Source organism: Melospiza melodia, chromosome 3, assembly GCF_035770615.1.
Source record: "Melospiza melodia melodia isolate bMelMel2 chromosome 3, bMelMel2.pri, whole genome shotgun sequence".
Taxonomy (NCBI): Eukaryota; Metazoa; Chordata; class Aves; order Passeriformes; family Passerellidae; genus Melospiza; species Melospiza melodia.
The window spans coordinates 7,323,553-7,342,347 of NC_086196.1; the positions used below are offsets into that span (position 1 = coordinate 7,323,553).

An 18,795-nucleotide genomic window follows, 5' to 3' on the forward strand; every position below is an offset into this window, starting at 1 on the left:
CCCATTCCAAGACTGTACTTTTTGTTACCAAATTTACAAAGACAAATTGTACATATGTGAAGAACATAGAGGAAGGAAAGCTAGAGATATTTCAGGATGAGCTAGGAGCTCTTTAATGATCTGGAAGCAGAAAAGGAATCATAGAAACACATGGGAGTACTTTATGTTCATTCAAAAATAAACCAAAAAGACTAATGTGAAAAAAACCCATAAAAGTACTTATTGGAACAAGGAAGAGAAGGCAACAGAAAGAGTCCATAACTATACTTGAACAATGAAAACAAAACAATGTAAAAGAGAACATAGACCAATTTATAAAAGGAAGGATAACCTCCTCCATTGTCTTTTTCCTTAAATCTTTACATGAATGACAAATAATGAACATTCATTTAGCAGAATTAATTCAAAAAGCATAATTAAATGCACAGATAAAGAAAATATCATAAAGAAGATGCAGACAAGTCAAAAGTGAGCAATGAGGCAGAGATTGAAACCATTCACTTTGAAGTTTTTAAGAAATTACCTATTGAAATTCTGAATATTACTAAGTATTTATCTAAGTATTTATCAAGGACATCTAGGAGAAGGAAAAACATCGAAATAACCAATGAAAAATTCTCATGCCCAAAGAAACACCTGATTAACATAATAACTTTAAAGACAAGTATTAACCATGATGTCTGCAAGCTCCTAGAACACAAGCTAGTAAAAGAATATATGTACCTCTGTCAGAAAGAACTCATGTCAAGCCAGTCTACTTTCCTTCTGCAAATCAACTAGACAAAGGGAAGTTTGCAGATATGATATATCCTAACTTGAATTAAAGCTTCTGACACTATTCCATATAATATTCTTTTTACTATAGGACACAAAACAACACAATGCAGATTCGCTGTTTTTTCTAAAGTAAAAAAGAGATTTTTATTTTTATGATTTTTATTTTTCTGATTCTAACATTTATAGATTTCCAAAAGTCACAGTGGATGGGAGGAATGAAGTGCCACCTCTCCAATGACACTGGACAAACCAACAGCCCATCAATTTCTCTTCCATAAAAGAATGCAAACCAGTAAGTTATTTACATAAGTATATAAGAAAATTCATTACAAGAATGTAAACATCAAAAGCTTAAAAAGTCTTAAAAATCAGGGTGACATATTCTCTTAAAAAGCGAAAGCAGGAGATGTAATCACTGTCAGATGGATGGAAAATCAGTTGAGAAATTTCTCTCAGCAAGCAATTACTAATGATTTGCTGTCAGAGTGGGAGAGGATTTCAAGTAGGACTGGATCAGGGACTGGAAGGGCTGAGACCAAGTATTTTCACCAGTATTTTGCACTTATAATGAAAAAAAAGACCAAATTTGATTGTTCGACTAAGGGCAGATGGGTTCTAAGTATATTGGAAACTAGAATGACAATTATTTTTAGACTAGGGTTTTAAAATTTCAGGCACTGGTTGGAATTCCTGGAGGCAAGCACAGTGCTGTACTTGGACAACAGCAATAAAACACAGTAATAATAGAGGAAGTAAAAAGGTAAGCAGCAACTGAGCAGATAAAAATGCAATAATAGTGAACAATTCAGCACCAACGAGCTCCAAGTAATGCAATATCATCTTCAGACAGCAGCACTTTAAGGAAGGCAGAGATAACATGAATAAAAATTCAGGGAACAGTAAAAGGGATTAGAAAAAATACAATATATAACTTGTAAGCAAAGGTTCAAGTAATCTGTACTTCAAGTAGTAGTTGAAGGTGAGAAGACTGAGTATGACACAGTATTATTCTAAGACTGAGTATGACACAGTATTATTCTTCCAACATGTGCAAGTGTGTTATAAACAAAAGGGTGATCAATGGCCACTGTAGGGTAGAGAAGGAACCAGTGTAATTTGCAAAAAATGTACTATAAACACTGCATAGCAAGAGAGAAGGAAGGAAGGGAGGAAGGGAGGAAGGGAGGAAGGGAGGAAGGGAGGAAGGAAGGAAGGAAGTGGCGGAAGGAAGGAAGTGGCGGAAGGAAGGAAGGAAGTGGCGGAAGGAAGGAAGGAAGGAAGTGGCGGAAGGAAGTGGCGGAAGGAAGTGGCGGAAGGAAGTGGCGGAAGTGGCGAAGTGGCGGAAGTGGCGGAAGTGGCGGAAGTGGCGGAAGAAGAAAGGAAGTGGCGGAAGGAAGGAAGTGGCAGAAGGAAGGAAGTGGCGGAAGGAAGGAAGGAAGTGGCGGAAGGAAGGAAGGAAGTGCGGAAGGAAGTGGCGGAAGGAAGTGGCGGAAGGAAGTGGCGGAAGGAAGTGGCGGAAGGAAGGAAGGAAGGAAGGAAGGAAGGAAGGAAGGAAGGAAGGAAGAAGGAAGGAAGGAAGGAAGGAAGGAAGGAAGGAAGGAGGAAGAAGGAAGGAAGGAAGGAAGGAAGGAAGGAAGAAGGAAGGAAGGAAGGAAGGAAGGAAGGAAGTGGCAGAAGGAAGGAAGTGGCGGAAGGAAGGAAGTGGCGGAAGGAAGGAAGGAAGGAAGGAAGTGGCGGAAGGAAGGAAGTGGCGGAAGAAGGAAGTGGCGGAAGGAAGTGGCGGAAGGAAGTGGCGGAAGGAAGTGGCGGAAGGAAGTGGCGGAAGGAAGTGGCGGAAGAAAGAAAGAAAGAAGAAAGAAAGAAAGAAAGAAAGAAAGAAAGAAAGAAAGAAAGAAAGAAAGAAAGAAAGAAAGAAAGAAAGAAAGAAAGAAGAAGAAAGAAAGAAAGAAAGAAAGAAAGAAAGAAAGAAAGAAAGAAAGAAAGAAAGAAAGAAAGAAAGAAAGAAAGAAAGAAAGAAAGAAAGAAAGAAAGAAAGAAAGAAAGAAAGAAAGAAAGAAAGAAAGAAAGAAAGAAAGAAAGAAAGAAAGAAAGAAAAGAAAGAAAGAAAGAAAAGAAAAGAAAGAAAGAAAGAAAGAAAGAAAGAAAGATCAGGAATACTTCTGAACCATTTGCAAGCTTTTAAGAACAGATATATTGCTGGTCCAGTTTGTTTGGGTGTAGTTGGTATTCACAGAGTTCAGAGAAGGAACTAAATTACTTTTCTTCTTGATGTCACCTATTTGAATCTGTCATTTGATATTGACCACTATACATAAATCAAGTATAAGCAAGTAATATATGCCATTTCTAATATCAGAGACCTCTAAACTAATAATTGCTGATGAAGCCACCTCAGGCTTTTAATTTATTTGAATTGTTGGGCTGAATTCATTAGAGCAGGAGATACAAACCTAGTAGCTGTAGACTTTCAAATGTATAAGTAAAAATCTATATTTAAACAAACAAACAGTTAATGATTGTGAGGAATATAATGGTACATTTGTCTTTGAAAAGGTTGATATTAAAGGAACCATTACAATATTAATGACTGTGAAACCCATCCTATTAAATCTTTGTAAGCAGATGAAATCTTTTACATTACCTGAATTTCTCAGATAATTGGGAAAACAATTTGATCACAAAGGAGGTACCTGCAAAGTTCAATCAAAGTTGCCCCATATGCTTCCACCCTAATTCTCAATAATGTGAGTTCTGTTTTGGTGTTCAGACCATGTGGATAAGCTGAGGCATTCAGCATGATACTGATTACTCTCAAGTGTTATGTGGACATCCAGTCCAAGAATCACACTTTAAATTTTTTCTCATAAGCACACAGTAACACTTAAAAGGGGGAAAATTCCTGTTGATCTGGAGCCATATTTAAAGCAGTCATCTCAAGCTAAGAAAATGGAACTCCTGTGAGTTTCATTACAGATGCAACATTTCTGCATGAAGAAATACAGTTTCATTTACCAGAAAAAAAAAAGAATCTTAAACAAAATGGAGCATACTGGTAAATACATGATGGAACAAGCTCTTTAAAGAAAAAATTCTCTAAAATAACATAAAAAGATAAAAATCTGAAAGATACTCAAAATGTTCAAATTTATATAGCAGCGGATTTAGTGGATCTATAACCAAAAGTTCATTATTGCACTCAGGAAAATCATCACATTTCTTTTAATAAAAATAAAGTGAGATTTAATTTTCAAATTATGTCCTTCTCAAGATATATTTCATCTCTTGGGGAGTGTTTACATAAAGAATTTTACTCTGGTTCAAACTTTGCATTGGTACCTGTGTTTGTGCAGATAAATAAACCACACACCTCTAAATGCTCAAGAACATGAGAACACCTGGAGCTTTCAGAGGCAGAACAGTTAAGATGTTACTACACTGAAGAAGGAGCTTGGGATTTCCACGATGACATTTGAAATAGACACAGGTAATCAGAATGCCATTATATGTACCTTTATCATCTTCTTGTTTTCTACTGAAAAGCATTAGTTCACTCTGTTTCACTTTCTGTTATTTGCATCCTCAATGAGCTCACTCAAAATTTGGGCACAGATTTTGTTAGATAGTTTTAGAGTTGACTCTTTGTTAACCCAACAGAGAACCAAAACCCCCAGCCATTTGGGTAGAGCTTCTACATTACCAGGAACTTCTATAAAAACAAATGTTTGTCATATCATTGTGTTATAAAAATGTCAAAATGTCACCTATACTAAACAATATTTTTTTGGGAAACTTGATTCTTTATCTTGAAATGTCAAAGTTTTTCAGGAGGAAAATACAATAGTACTAGTTTCTGTCTGATCTACTATTTTTGTTGTTTATAAACTTCAGTTTATTTTCATAAAGAGGTCAGACAGATATAGTCTCTTGCTTTACAAGACACTTCACATTTTTCTGTGGTTTTCCTGTATTAGTATTGCAAAAAGCTTAATTCTACTTCTATTTTCTAATTAAGGAAGTTACATTTGTTATTATACAATATTCAGATAAAACATAAACAAGAATTTGGCTACATTTGAAGTGGATATTCATATATATTTACTTGATTGCTTCTCTTCCCTGATCGGATCTAATATTAAATCAAAATAAATAATAAATTTTGACATAAAATTGGAGAATAAAATGAGCACCACTGTTGTAAATGAGAAAATCACTCTACGTTTTTCTGACACTGCATTAGTGCTCTTGTATCACAGAAAAGAGGAGAAAAAATATTGATAACATCCTATATTGTCCAATATGAAACATTTGTGCAATATGAAGGAGTTATTGAATTACACAGAATAGATCTGTTTATCCAATTCAAGCTTTGAGCAATTTGTTCCAATTTAGAGAAAGGTAAAAGGACATGTAAACCCAAGTGCAATAGAAAACACAAAATACATTGCAAATACACTTTATGAAGTGAAAAAAACCTCAACAGACCTACTCAGATTAAGATGTTTAGTTTCATTTAGCCAGAGTACAGAGAAAAGTATCATATTTCTATGTTTTACCTAAAAAAATCCACCACAGTTAAAATACCTCCATAAGTACCAATTTTGCCAAGTACATGAAATTATTCTATTGCTTACCACAACATAAATACAGATGACAGTCCTAGTAAAAGGTAATTAGCATATCCAATGATCCATGAAGCACATAGCTTTCAGTGCAGAGTTTAATTACCAAAGTCTCACACTAGGCTGGATATTACGTTGAAATTTATGAGACAAATAAAGGATTATGATCCTGAATGGTACAAACATATTTTCTAGACTACTCAGGTAGACTGAGGAACATAAAAGGTCTTCACAATGGTTTAGAGCAAAGCAGTTCCATCATGTGTCCAGGCTGTAGAGTCCGAGGGCTTTCACTGTCACGAGTGCTGGCAGTGCAGCAAGAATTATTACCCAACAGAGAAATTAATCTACACCAACTGACACAGTTAATCCAAACCACACTGCAGATCCTGCCTAGCACATTTTGAGTCTTACTCATCTTCAAAGTCACATCCAGAAAGAAGACATTAAAATGAAATAACCTTGACTGAGCTCATGGAGTTTAAAAAAACTATATTTATGATAGCAAACATTTATGAAAATTACAGATTGCATATAGAGAAATTATTTCAGAAGATATTCTATTTACTTAGATCAATCTTTTTTTAATGTTCTTAAAAACGTAAATGGCTGCTGCTTATCCTTCTTGTAAAGCTAGTAAAAATTTTTTCTTTATTACTTTGAACAAACTTTCAACTGAATTTGCAGATGAAAAGAGAATGGACATGAGCAACTTACTGAAATGAATTGCTGTGCTCATGTGATAAAGCCTTTGTGAAAGTAAATATAATCTGGGCTGATAGAGCAAACACACAGAAGTATATGAAATACTCTGTGATTTCAATAACTCAAATGCTGTTTGTTCTCTGAGTTTGCTCCTGTAGTTTTGAATGTCAGAATCCACTGCTGTAGTGGAACTGGAAGCAGCTAGCATTTGTACTGGGGAACAGATTGTTTAAGTCTGAAACAGGCAGTGCTGCTCTTGCTTTTAAAATAAATTCTTTCAATTTCTCTAGAATTACTTTCATTAGTCCTTGTGCACATATATCAAAATAATTGGAAAATATTTGAATAAAAAGTTGTTATTTTCTTTCAGAACAAATCAAGAAAAAGTTTTAGAATCTCAAAAGAAAATTATGCGCACAAAAAAGGTCAGAAATACTTTTAATGAAATTGTGCTAATTTACAACACAGCAAAACACAGAGTGCAAATAGTGCAGAATTGATGAAAAATTGACCTTTCACGAGACCACAATGTCTTCTTCTATAAACAAGCCTCCCTTGTTTGATCTAATCACAGTAGCTGGATTTCTACAGGCTATATATCCCCAGGAATATATCATACACTCCAACCTATAGGAAAGCAGAACTCTTCAGTCACTCATTTCAAAGGTGATTCTACCCCTGTGTTCTGCTCTTGTGACACCCCAGCTAGAGGAGCTGCTGTCAGCCCTGGGGGCCCAAAAGAAGGAGGACAAGGACCTGCTGGGGCCATGGAGATGATCAGAGGGCTGGAGGAGTCTCCTGTGAGGACAGCTGGGGCTGTTCAGCCTGGAGAAAAGGCTTGTGAGTGATCTAAACACAGCTATGCTACCTGGGGGGCACACAGCGGGAGAGGGACAGGGAACTTTGACAAGGGCACAGAGATGTAGGACAAGGGGGAATGCCTTAAAACTGAAACAGGGTAGGTTTAGATTAGATATGAGGAAAAAAATCTTCACTGTGAGGGTGATGAGGCAATGGAGCAGTTGCCCAGAGCAGTTATGGATGCTCCTTCCTTGGAAGTGTTGGATCCTAGGCTGGATGGGGCTTTGAGCAACCTGGTCTTGCATAAAAGGAGGTTGGAACTAGATGATCTTTAGGGTCCCTTCCAACCCAAACCATTCCAAAGTTACATAAATATAAATGAAAACATTACTAAATAAAAGATCACAAAAACCTTCTTAAAGGTTTCATAAAAAATAAGATTGCACTTCAATAAATAGAAGAAATATAATACTCACTGTAAAAAATAAACTTAACCAAGCTTGTCGAGAATAACTAAATATTTTCATCATGAATAAAATCTTCCTAAATTAACTAAAACAAACACCATTAAACCCCTTTTAACATTTCTTATTAGAGACCCTAGAAGCATACTCTGAAAACTTCCATGGCTAAAGAAACATGAAGAAAACCATGTATTTGTGTAGTATAGCCCTTTTTTTCTCAACAGAGTATTACACCAGTTTAATCCACCTTAAGAGTCAGAAGAAATTTCAGTAATTATGATTTTCTGGGGATGAAGTTACCATAAAAACAGAGAGATAAACACAAATTTGTAATTTGAAGTTGAGAGAACAATACCTTGCATACTAACAACCAATAAAATATTCAAATGAAATGTTAATTAAAGAAAAAAAATAAGTTTTTTACTAATAGATTGACATGTCCTGGCAGCTAACATTGGGAAAAGAAAGTTTAAAAAAATGGAAACCAAAACTAAAGTTAGATTAATGAAAGAAATAAAAAATATTTGGCCAAAAAACCCTTTTGTTTTGAAAATGCAAATGAATGAATTAAAATATTTAGCTAGAAACCTTTTTGATTTGAAAAGACAAATAAGGACTTCAGATCTCTCAAGGTCTTTGTTACCTGCGTAATACTTTTTGATAAATATCTTGTTCTAAATACTGTAACACTCATGTTTTTGTCTCACAATGGCAAAGCCAAAAGGGTGTTTCTCAAAAGTGGTTCAGCAGGAACAGAAATGTTTTAGAAATTTATACTTTTACAAGTGCACCAACCACAATGTGTTTCAAGAAGAAAACTGAGCAGCTCTCTAAAGGGTCTAGCAAACAATCACTGATCCAGGAGCAGCAATGAAACAAATAGAGTTCCTCTGCTGTTCTTCTGCACTCCTCCCATGCACACTTTATCATACCCAAATTGCTGATTTAAAGTAAAGTATGCCTGTAAGCACTAACCCAACTAATTCTGCTTCCAGTACTAAGTGATGACTCTCTTCACCAACAATGCATAAGTAAGAAATGTTTCCCCCTCTCTAAGCACAAAAATTAGGTTTAGGAGTCCCTGTGGTTGCTCTGAAGACAGAACTAGGCACCCAGACAATATCATATCTTGACAGATTTATGATCAAATGATTCAGGCCTTCCAAAAATGCATTTCAAAGAATGTGGAGCAGTTAGTGAGGGTGGGATTCATCTGACCAAGAGCAGTATTCTGTGACATCTGCTTCTGTCACAGATTTTACAGCCAGCAAAGATTCATCTGCCATTATAGAGGTGTTTAAAGAAAAGTCAGATGAGCAGACTTGTGGCATGATGTGGGAAGCCAGTAGAAGAATGGTGAGGATGATTGCAAAGACTTACAGATGGGGTGTAGAAAAACAGACATGTCACACTAACAATACATTAGTGTTGTGTGCTTGACAAGCAGGACACCTGTGTGTAGGTAGCCTAGGTCTGTGATACTTGGAGGCACCCTACACAAGTCACCTGAGACTCCTGCCCTGCTGTGGGAAAGATCAAACCCAGTGGCTGAATGAATTCCCACGGTGCTTCACAGCGTGAATCCCTGGAAGCCACATGGAACAGCAGCTCCAGCCACCCTTCTGGCACGGAGAAAGCTCCTGGTGCTGTGTCCCAGCCCACGTGGCACTGCCCAGCTGCTGCCTGGGGCATCCCCCAGCTGGTGAGGGTAATGAAAATCAATTGACACTTTGCATTTCATCCATGGCTTTGTGTTTGTTCCTGTGTCCTGTCTACCCCAACACACTCACACTGTTATTTCTCTCTGTTGCTCATAGAGGGGGGCCAGGTGAAGGATGTTAGACTAGGGCTAGAGTGAAAAGAGCAATTGTCACACTAAAAACTGAACTCACGAGCAATACACAGAGGAGAGGAGTAGTAAGAGAATGGAGCAAGGAAGAAAGGATGAGAATAAGCTTTGGAGAATAGAAATGGAAGTACAGAGAGGAATAAGGAAAGAAAAAGGAAGATGAATAAGAAAGTCCTCTTGCTTAAAAAAAGCCAAAGAACCCCAAAAAACAAAATCATTCAAAATGTTAATAAATTTTATTTATTCAGATTCTTAATTGCCTAAAGTATGTATTTTTAACAGTGCTATTGATATTGTCAGCACTTAGGAATAAAGCTGAGGCTGCATATATGAGAAAATCACAACATTTTATTTTCTTCCCTTTTTTATTTTCCTTTCCTTTTTATTTTAGTGACTGACCAACTTAGGAAGACACACTTTTCTATTTCCTTATTCTTCCCATCCAAAACTACTTGGGTAACATACGAAAATACACAGTGGGTTTTTTCAATCACAGTAAAGGAATTAGTGTTCATACAATGAAGCTACACTCCTTACACTAACATAGAAATCTTAAAAGCACCAGGAAAAAAAGAATACAGAAATAAACAATGACTTTAAGGTTGACCTTCCTAACCACTGTAGTTTATTTCTTCAGTAAGTGAAATACATTAGATCCCTGACTGGCTAAAGAAGGCGACAATGGAGATTTGGTAGTTAAGGAAGGATTCAGACAGAGGGTGGTTTTGAGGGAAAATTTTTACATAGCTTGTTGCAATTGAAGAAAGAAGTTGTTCCAGGCTTATAGAGAAAGCAATGTGAGAATACTGCAGAAATGTAAGGTTCTGCAAGGCGGAGAGTCAGTAGCGCCCTGAGTTCTGGATGGGTGCATTTTAATTAAATCAAAGTAAACAAGCCACAGCAGGGCCAAGTGCGAGGCAAGCTGCAGGCAAGCCTGACATACGGAATTTGAAGGTGAGTCTGAGGAAGTGTGAAGTTGCTGAAGAAGGAGAAAAGACAACAAAGAGAGAAGCGTGGGGCAATTTGCTTGGGGGAGAGAGAAGGACAGTAACTGTATCTGCAGGATGATGAATTGCCCACAGCAGAGAGATGCTGGGTGTACAGGCTGGAGCAGAGATGGCATTACTTGTCACTGTGTGGCTGACAAACATAACTCACCCCGGGCTTAGGAATGGTGCTCACACTTTACATCTTTTTCTAATTCTGATTTTTACCCCAGACATGCATAACAAAATACTCTTCTGAATTTTGAAGATTCTTGTATGGGTCACTGGCTAAATTTTGCATTTAAAGCAAGTTGGTCCATCTATTTTTTAATACTGTAACTGGTTAATTTTGCTGCAGCTGAGTAATCAACAAATACTCCTGTTTTCTGGAAATAACTTTAGGGTTAAGTTTATATCTGTAGAGATTAGTAACACAAAAAGTTCTTCAGCCTGGTTCCCCAGGAATTCTGCAGGGTGCAGACTTGCAGTGCAGAGGACAACATGATGGAAGGGTTCACAAAACTTACACAAAATAGAAAACAAATCAAAAATCTTCATCCATAGCTAACATTACCAAAGTGATCATCCTGGACAGTGCCACTCCCAGTGCACTTGTTTTCCCACATTTTTTTTCCTTAGATTGACCAATAAATAAATAAAAACCTTGCTAAAAAACCTAGGCTAAAATAGCACTTGTGACCAAGAGGTAGGATGGCTGGTCAAAATCATTTTCTCCAGATATTTCACCCTCTTTTTACAGGAAGAAAGTTAATATACGGCTCAAATGTTCAAGTGATCTAGTAGGTACAATTGTAACGTGTTTTTTGTCTAAACTGAGAATATAAGTTTTTATATTAAAACTATTAAGTCTAAGGCCATTTATCTTATGAATTCTTACATATATTGCTTGTTGTAATTGAAGAAAGGAGTTATTCCAGGGTTATAGAGAAAGCAATGTGAAAATACTTGTGCAAGTGAAATACTTGTGAATGTGAAAGTACCCTGATTGACAGTGAAAATCATGGATGCAGCTGCAGTAGGCAGAGAAAAATTTGCTTTATGTATAGAAAGCAGCCTTTTTATCAATTGCTAGAATATTCCCAGAAAGGCAGGTTTCAAGACATAGTTAATTCAATTAATTGTCAAATGCTTTTAGAATTTAGTTACATAGAAGCATTTTGCAGGTCATTAACTGCTTATGTTTCTCACCAAAGGGGCGCTACATTAAATAGTAAATAAATTATATTAAGCATAATGAGCTCAAAACTGATTAAAATTATAAAGGACCTCACTTTGAATACATATACGCTTTTGCCAGAATGTCTTTTGCAAGAAAAACAGCCTTGTGTTGTTTTTGTGCAGCAAAGACACCTGACAAGAGACTTTGTTCAACAGCAAATTAAACTTCATTCTGTGTTTACAAGGGATGAGTTAACTGCTGGAGGTATTATGGGATATCTGCATATCAAAAATGCACTAGTTTGATAAAATAGATGTAAGCATCTTGACTGCCAGTTAATAGCAGCAGCAATGTTCTCAAGGAAAGTGGGTATTTAAAATATGGGTTTGCATACAGAAAGTATTCATAAACAGGTCCCATTTCAGATATTTCAGGGTTTTATAATTTTAAGCAATTCTTAATTTCAGCTTTGTATTTTTGGAAACATGATTATGCAAGTACAGCACAGCAGAAATGCTTACATTCATTCTTGAAATTCTTAATACATAGCCCTTAAACCCATTTTTTTTCCATGCCATTCAACATTGCTTCACTGTACTATTCAGCTTTACATTCTTTACAATTAAGGCTGACTTGATAATTAAGAGCCAGCTGATGCTTAGTTTTCAATGAGAATTCAATGGTAGGTGGGGGAGCCCTATTGATCAACAAAATAAATAATTTCTCTTTTTCCACAGCTGTCCAAAAATGTACCTAATTCAAAAAAATATGTCAGCACAGGCTTAAGCTGGTTATTGCTAACATATAATGAAATATTTAAACTTGAGTGCTTAACACAAAGCATGTGCTCAATTGAGCAGCTAAGCAGACAATTAAACAAATAATGTATTAACCTTTCTTTGGTTGTTGATTGGCCAGCAATTTCACTGCTGAATTTTATATTTAAAAGTGCATACATTATTCTTGGTCCAAGGCTCAGCAGCTGTGTACTTCAGAACATCTCCTGAGATCTTTTGGAAGATTTCTGTCATTATCCTCATGGCCCAGTAGGTCAACAGAAAAATGTACAAGTGTCTTGTGATAATGGCCTTTTGTCTCACTCACAAACCTAACTTCTATATAATGCTGCATCAGCAATAATTTTTTGCTCCCGTGGCACCTCCTCCTTCTACCCTGTTTCCTTAGTGGGTTTGTTTTGGTTTATTTGTGTTTGTTTTTTTTATTTTTTTTTTTTTTAATAACTTCTCCAGTTCTGACTTTCCTCCAAGAACAGATTATTTCACCACCTTCTAGCAACAGTGCCAGCAGGTAACTTGCTGTCTCAGCTACTGAAACATGCATCCGAGAGTCTGAGGCTTTTATGCATTCCAGCTACAGATCTGAGAGAGACTTTCTTTCCATCTTCATAGCATTGCTGTGCTTTGGGAACAGCCAAAGCTCTGACATGCCTGAATTCTATAAGACTGCAAGGCTCCAGTCTCACCAGAGCTTTAGCAGGGATGCCACAGCTGATCAAACAATTTGCAAATCTGTTGCAGACCTTCTGAGAGCTGCAGCAGTTGTCATTGCTCACCACACAACCTCCAAGGCAGTTCCATCCATCATCCCTACCAGCACACACCTGGGCTGTGCTATAAGTGCAGTCCATGGACATTTAGGTACAAGTGGCATTGCAAGCAGAGAATGATTTGAAGCACTTTTCAAAATATTTAATACTTTTCTATACAAGAAATAGGAACTATGTATTGTCTTAATTTATTAGTACTCAGGTTGCAAGTTGCCTCTCTGACTACCCATTCAGCTATCTTATATGTTAAATATGCAGCTCTGGGAAAAAAAAGTAATCAAAACAGTCATAAGTTGTAGCATCCATCTCTTTGGTTTATACTTTTGCAAAGCCTACTTGATTGAAGTAAGACAAAATAAAGGAAATCACAGTGGGAAGAGAGGGAAATAATTTGCAGACCAGTTACCAATCTTGTCTTATGCATCAGTTTGAGAAACAAGACAGAGGAGAGAGTGGATTTGGATATCAGACTTTCCTAATAAGCTGAGATGTTCTGTTTCAGGAGTATGTTTAATTCCTACTATATGCTTAATTACAAACTTCATTTTTTTGCATTAACACTTTTTCTTTATTTCATTAAAAACTAAACTGGAAAACAACCCACTCATTAAAGCTTAGATATGCACTCAGAGCAGCCCTTGAGCTTGCCTTTGTTGCTTGGTGTAAACATCAAGGCTGTTTCCCAGCTCAGTGCAGTAAAATGGCAAGAGACACAAATTAACTCAAGGGTAAACAAAACATGATGATAAACAGAACATTACTTCATCTTTTTGTTTCTGAAATACAATAAAAATACAAAATCATGCATTAGGTGGCCAGACTTGGATTATTGAGTCATTGAAGAAGGTACTTGTTTTACACTCAGTTTGAAATCAATCCCTGGGAGCTGATAAAGGTAGGATCAAAGAAGGTCAGTGAAGCTGCTGTCCAGCAGCCAGCAAACCCCTTGCTTCAGCAAGGGCTGTAAACTCAAGCACTTCAATGAATCCAAAACAGAGAGCCTGATGTCAGCATCCTAAACATCACAAATAAACCCACTGGCAGCAAGCATAGTAAGCTTCTCCTTTTAGTGTTCCAAATAATTTTCATTAAAGTTAATGTTGCTAAAAGTGAGATTTTAAGCCTATAAGTAATGTTGCTAAAGTAAAGTTAATGTTGCTAAAAGTGAGATTTTAAGCCCATAAGTAATCTACTGCATGGTCTCTCCAAAATGTGGTGTTACTACAAATGTCCCTTAAACATGTTAGAATATATACTAATGTTTTAGATCTGATTATCCAAATTAACATCTCTCAAATTGTAAAATGTAAACCAGAGGAAATACCAAACAGATTGAAGTTATGTAAATGGAACTATTCACTGAACATAGTTGCTGTCTCCATGCACTTTTTAGTTTCATTTTTATTCCTTAAAAATAGAACCAGAATAGGTGACTGAATTTTGCTTCTGGTTAATGTATTTGACTATATCTTTTGTACCATTATGGATAAACAGCCATCTACTCTTTCAAAGAAAGAATGATTACATAGGACAGTGGAGATCTGTTCTACATTAGACTTTAATCCAGAGCAGAGCATCCATCTGGAAAACAGACTCAGCTTCAGTGTTCCTGTTCTGAACTAAATGGAACAGGGACTGAAGGATCTCTCACATCTGAAGGAGAGCCTGTAATCAGCTATGGAGTATATTTATTTTATAAAACATTAGTAAGCACCTTGTCACCTTAGTCACTAAATTTCCAAGATTGTAAATTTCCAAGATATGTTTTCTTTACAACAAGTCTGACCTTTTCTTCAAAAATTAACCTCAACCTAAACATTTAGGTCACTCCTTTAAAATGAATATTCTTTGTAGTCACTTCTCCTGAGGAGAGACATTGTATCAATGTTATTCCACCAGAAATTAGAGCCAGAAAAAGCTTTCCAGAAGTTCAGTATAGCTAGGGAGCTTAATTCACCACTGTATGAGCAATTACTTCTTCAATAAATTATGCAGCATTTTTTAATCAAGGTATTAGCTGTTCAAACAAGAAACAAAATTCTCTGCTGTGCATATTTTAGTAGATGGAGTATGATACATGATGCTGCAAGGCAACAGAAAGAGGAATTGGGGGAGTTATGGCACTAAATTCAGGGTGAGACAGGAGAGATGTTTACCACAGAGTGAAAAATGTTCCATAAGGAGTTGGTGAGTTGAAGAGAACATCAAAGCTGTGAATATTTACAATGCATTTATCTCTTTCTAAGCCAGTCAGAGAGAAAGACTCCGACATTTTTTGAATTGTCCTGCTGTGTTCCCACATTTTAGTTTGAAAACAATTATCATTCATTTCTACAAATTTTATTAAAATGTTGCTTCTGTGAAATAGTGTCACTTTTGCTTCATAAATTCCCTTTATCTTCACTGTACATTTTATCACTTTTTAGATCATAAAGCTCATTAAGAAGATCTCTGTGGACTCAACCAAAACATACTAGATGTTATCTGAAATTTAAAATTTAGTAAACAACCAATCACTACAAAGCAAGCATAAATATTCTGACCACAGTTTATGCCTTATGTATTTACTATGCTGAAAACAGAGAGATTTAGATTAGATATTAGGAAAAAAATTCCTTATTATGCAGGTGGTTAGGCATTGGAACCAGTTGCCCAGAGCAGTTGTGGATGATCTTTCCCTGAAAGTGATGGGGCTCTGAGCAACCTGGTCTAGTGTAAGGTGTCCCTGCCCATGGCAGGAGCATTGGAGCTGGATGGTTTAAAGTTACCTTCCCTTCCCACCCAAACCATCCTGTGATTCTGTTTAAAACTAGCTCTGTTAGGTTCAGCCTCAGAGCCTTCCATTGCTGTGGTCACTTGGATCCCTACTGCATGGCACAGCATTCTGTGATGTGATCACAGCTGATTCATAACAATTTAAAATGGGGCATTGTTCTCTCTCTACAAAATTGTGCTGTTTACTTCTACAGCTTTTAAAGCTTAAAAGTAATCCAAATGTTGATTCTTCTTTGTTTATTTTTCTAATTCTTTGTTGGAAGTGCTTAATTTTTCTGGAGAGAATAACCTCTGACAAAAAAAAAGCTATACTGAAAATTATATAGAGTGACTATATATATATATTTAATTTAGCTATAATAACATATCATAGCATATTATTTAATATGACCTAGTATTTAAAAATGTATTTGTAGCATTTCTAGAATGCAATATGAGACACTATTCTTAACTCCAAGTACTGAATTTATATCTCCAGAGTTGGTTGTTTCTGAAGTTTCCACTGTAAATGTAACTCATAAGATGTTAATGAGTAATCTCTTTTTTCAGTTTTAAGGGTACCATAGGTTTGCTACAGGATGCTAGCTGTTTAGAACCAAGTAGTAATTGTACTTTTACTGCAAGATCTTGCAATCAGTCAGCTAGGGCTGTATTTTGTTTCTGCTTCTGTCACTCTTCCACTTTGGATTCTCCTCCACCTCTTCCTGTTATCTCCATCATTCTTGAAGACAGTTACAAATTGCCTATTTCTTTTTGCTGTGAGTTGGAATGATTGATTTGTCAATGTCTAGTTAAAATATATTGTACAAGTCTTTATATATCTTCATATTCAGAGGCTGATTTTTCTAAAAGATAATGTTAGGAATACAGCACAGATGCAGGAACAAAGTATTCAATCTCATCTGTCTTGTAGAAAAAAAATTTAGTGCAAAATTTCCTTAACTGTCCCATTTCAAACACATTAATAATTTCAGTTTGTGTTGCCTACCCAGTCAGATCCATCAAGTCCTGAGCTTGCTCTGTTGAAATAATTGTGGCAGAATGGTACTATGTGATTTAGCTGAGTACAAATGTTTTCCACAGATATATTAAAATGTTAAAATGGGGCCAAGTTCACTGCAGGTGTTAAAATCACCATTTTTTAGAGGCTATGTCATTGGGAAAAAATCCTGCATCAATGGAATAGAGCAAGAATTCCAGTTACAAAGTTAGTCTTTGTCCCTTTTCTGTTACATCTTCTATCATATCCACAGCTGCTCTTTTGTGCTAGATGATGCTTCTGTATTTGGTTTTCTCAGTAAGAGAAATGGATGTGTTTAATTTCCTTCTATGGTCTCTCTCCTCTCATGTCACAAAACAATCCCTAAATTACATATTGATTGCTGCAAAGAGTTTCTCATGGCAGAGACAGTAATAACATGTTCTTTTATGAGAGCACTTTTACAACATGAAGTAAATCATTCCAAAAAACCCTCTCCCAAGCTGGGTTTAAACTCTCAGCAACGGGCTAGCTAGAAAACATAACACATACATAGACCTTATGGTATCAAGAATCAGATTTAGCTTACAGAAGAAGAGGCCAGAATTTGAATTGCATGGACTTCTCTTGATGATAAAGTGTCTAGTCTGCTAGCATAGACCAAATAAAGATGATTATTTTTGGCTTGTCTTCAGAAATATCCTCCAAATCCTCCCAGTTGTTTCTGTGGTACAAGGCAAATATTGCAGTGCTTAAACAACCACTTTATCAGGTGCTTCACCCCAAGAAAAGGGAAAATCATTATGTCTAGCACAAAAATATTTTTAATGTCACTTATACACAGTGAATACAAAGGAAAACAAAGGAAGAGAGAAAACACCCACATGTTCTTCACCAGTAAGGGAAATAATTTTCTTGTATATCTGTATGATGAACTGAAGGTTATTGAGGAAAAGGCAAAAACAAAATATCCATGGTGCCATTCATGGCATTAACTTAAAGTCTTATTTCAGTTCACAGAATCCATAACTTAGAACAATCCACAAGAGGAATGTTGTTCCATCACTAGTTTTGGATGGTCTGGGTAAGGAACAGAGACTGTTGAGATGGAATTATCTTGAAAGTTTCTTTTCAGAATGGAGTCTCTGATTTGCAAACACAGACATTCTGTTCTTAAGAAGGACACTATTATATACTTGACAAACAAAAGATGTAATGGCATAATGAAAATTCAACACAAGCTAAAAACCCCCAAGAGATTACTGTCTCCACATACACTGAAAGATAAATTATTTCCATGTTTTAATTAGTCTGTCTCATAAGGAATACTGATAATGGACATTAGTGTAACCAAATTCAACATTCAAAGTTTCTAATTAAACAATGAGTCCATTCTAAACAGTGAACAAAATTATTATAATTTTCTTCCTCATAACTTGTTGGACTATGTACAAAGCCCTATATCTGACAGAATACATATATCCCATTTTCTTTTCATGGGCTACGTTAAATAAAACAATTAAAAAGTGAACCATGACCTTTGTGAAGTATCACTGTAAGGGTTTATTCATGTTTGCTAAGCATGCTGAGGCATTCAGTGGTAGTCCATTTGTACCACTGAGAAAAATCAGCTGTGGGGAAAGAACAAACTCAAATAAGCTTCTGCTATATTGTGTGGGGTCAAAATTTGTAAAACCAGCTCTGGGGTAGGAACAGTACTGCATGTGACGGATCTGCTGCCTCTTGATGCACCTGGAAATGCATTTTTCCAGTAACTGGAACACTACTATGTCAAGATTTTTCTGAAATATTTTCAGAGATCAGCACTGAAAAGTTTGTTTAACTTTCATCTGCACAAGCTAATTGTAATTAACACAGTTGCTGCCATCATATTTTTCATTTTCATGAACAGTCAGTCAGCAGATACAAAAAAAAAAATATTTCCAACCACATAGAGGAAGCTATTTCTTTCTCACATATTATAACAGAAAAACGTTTCCTTTATTACTTTATAAGGTGTGAGAAGATTCCAGTGACTAAAATTGTGATGAAAGCTTATGGGAAATAATCAGCAGGTACAGAAGACTAAATCA

At 36.1% G+C, this 18,795-nt stretch overlaps 1 protein-coding gene across 19 annotated transcripts in view; it reads right to left on the reverse strand.

Moving 5' to 3' along the window:
- Positions 1–18,795, reverse strand: part of DLGAP2 (DLG associated protein 2) — a 455,404-nt gene that overhangs the window by 205,778 nt on the left and 230,831 nt on the right. The window lies entirely within an intron of this gene.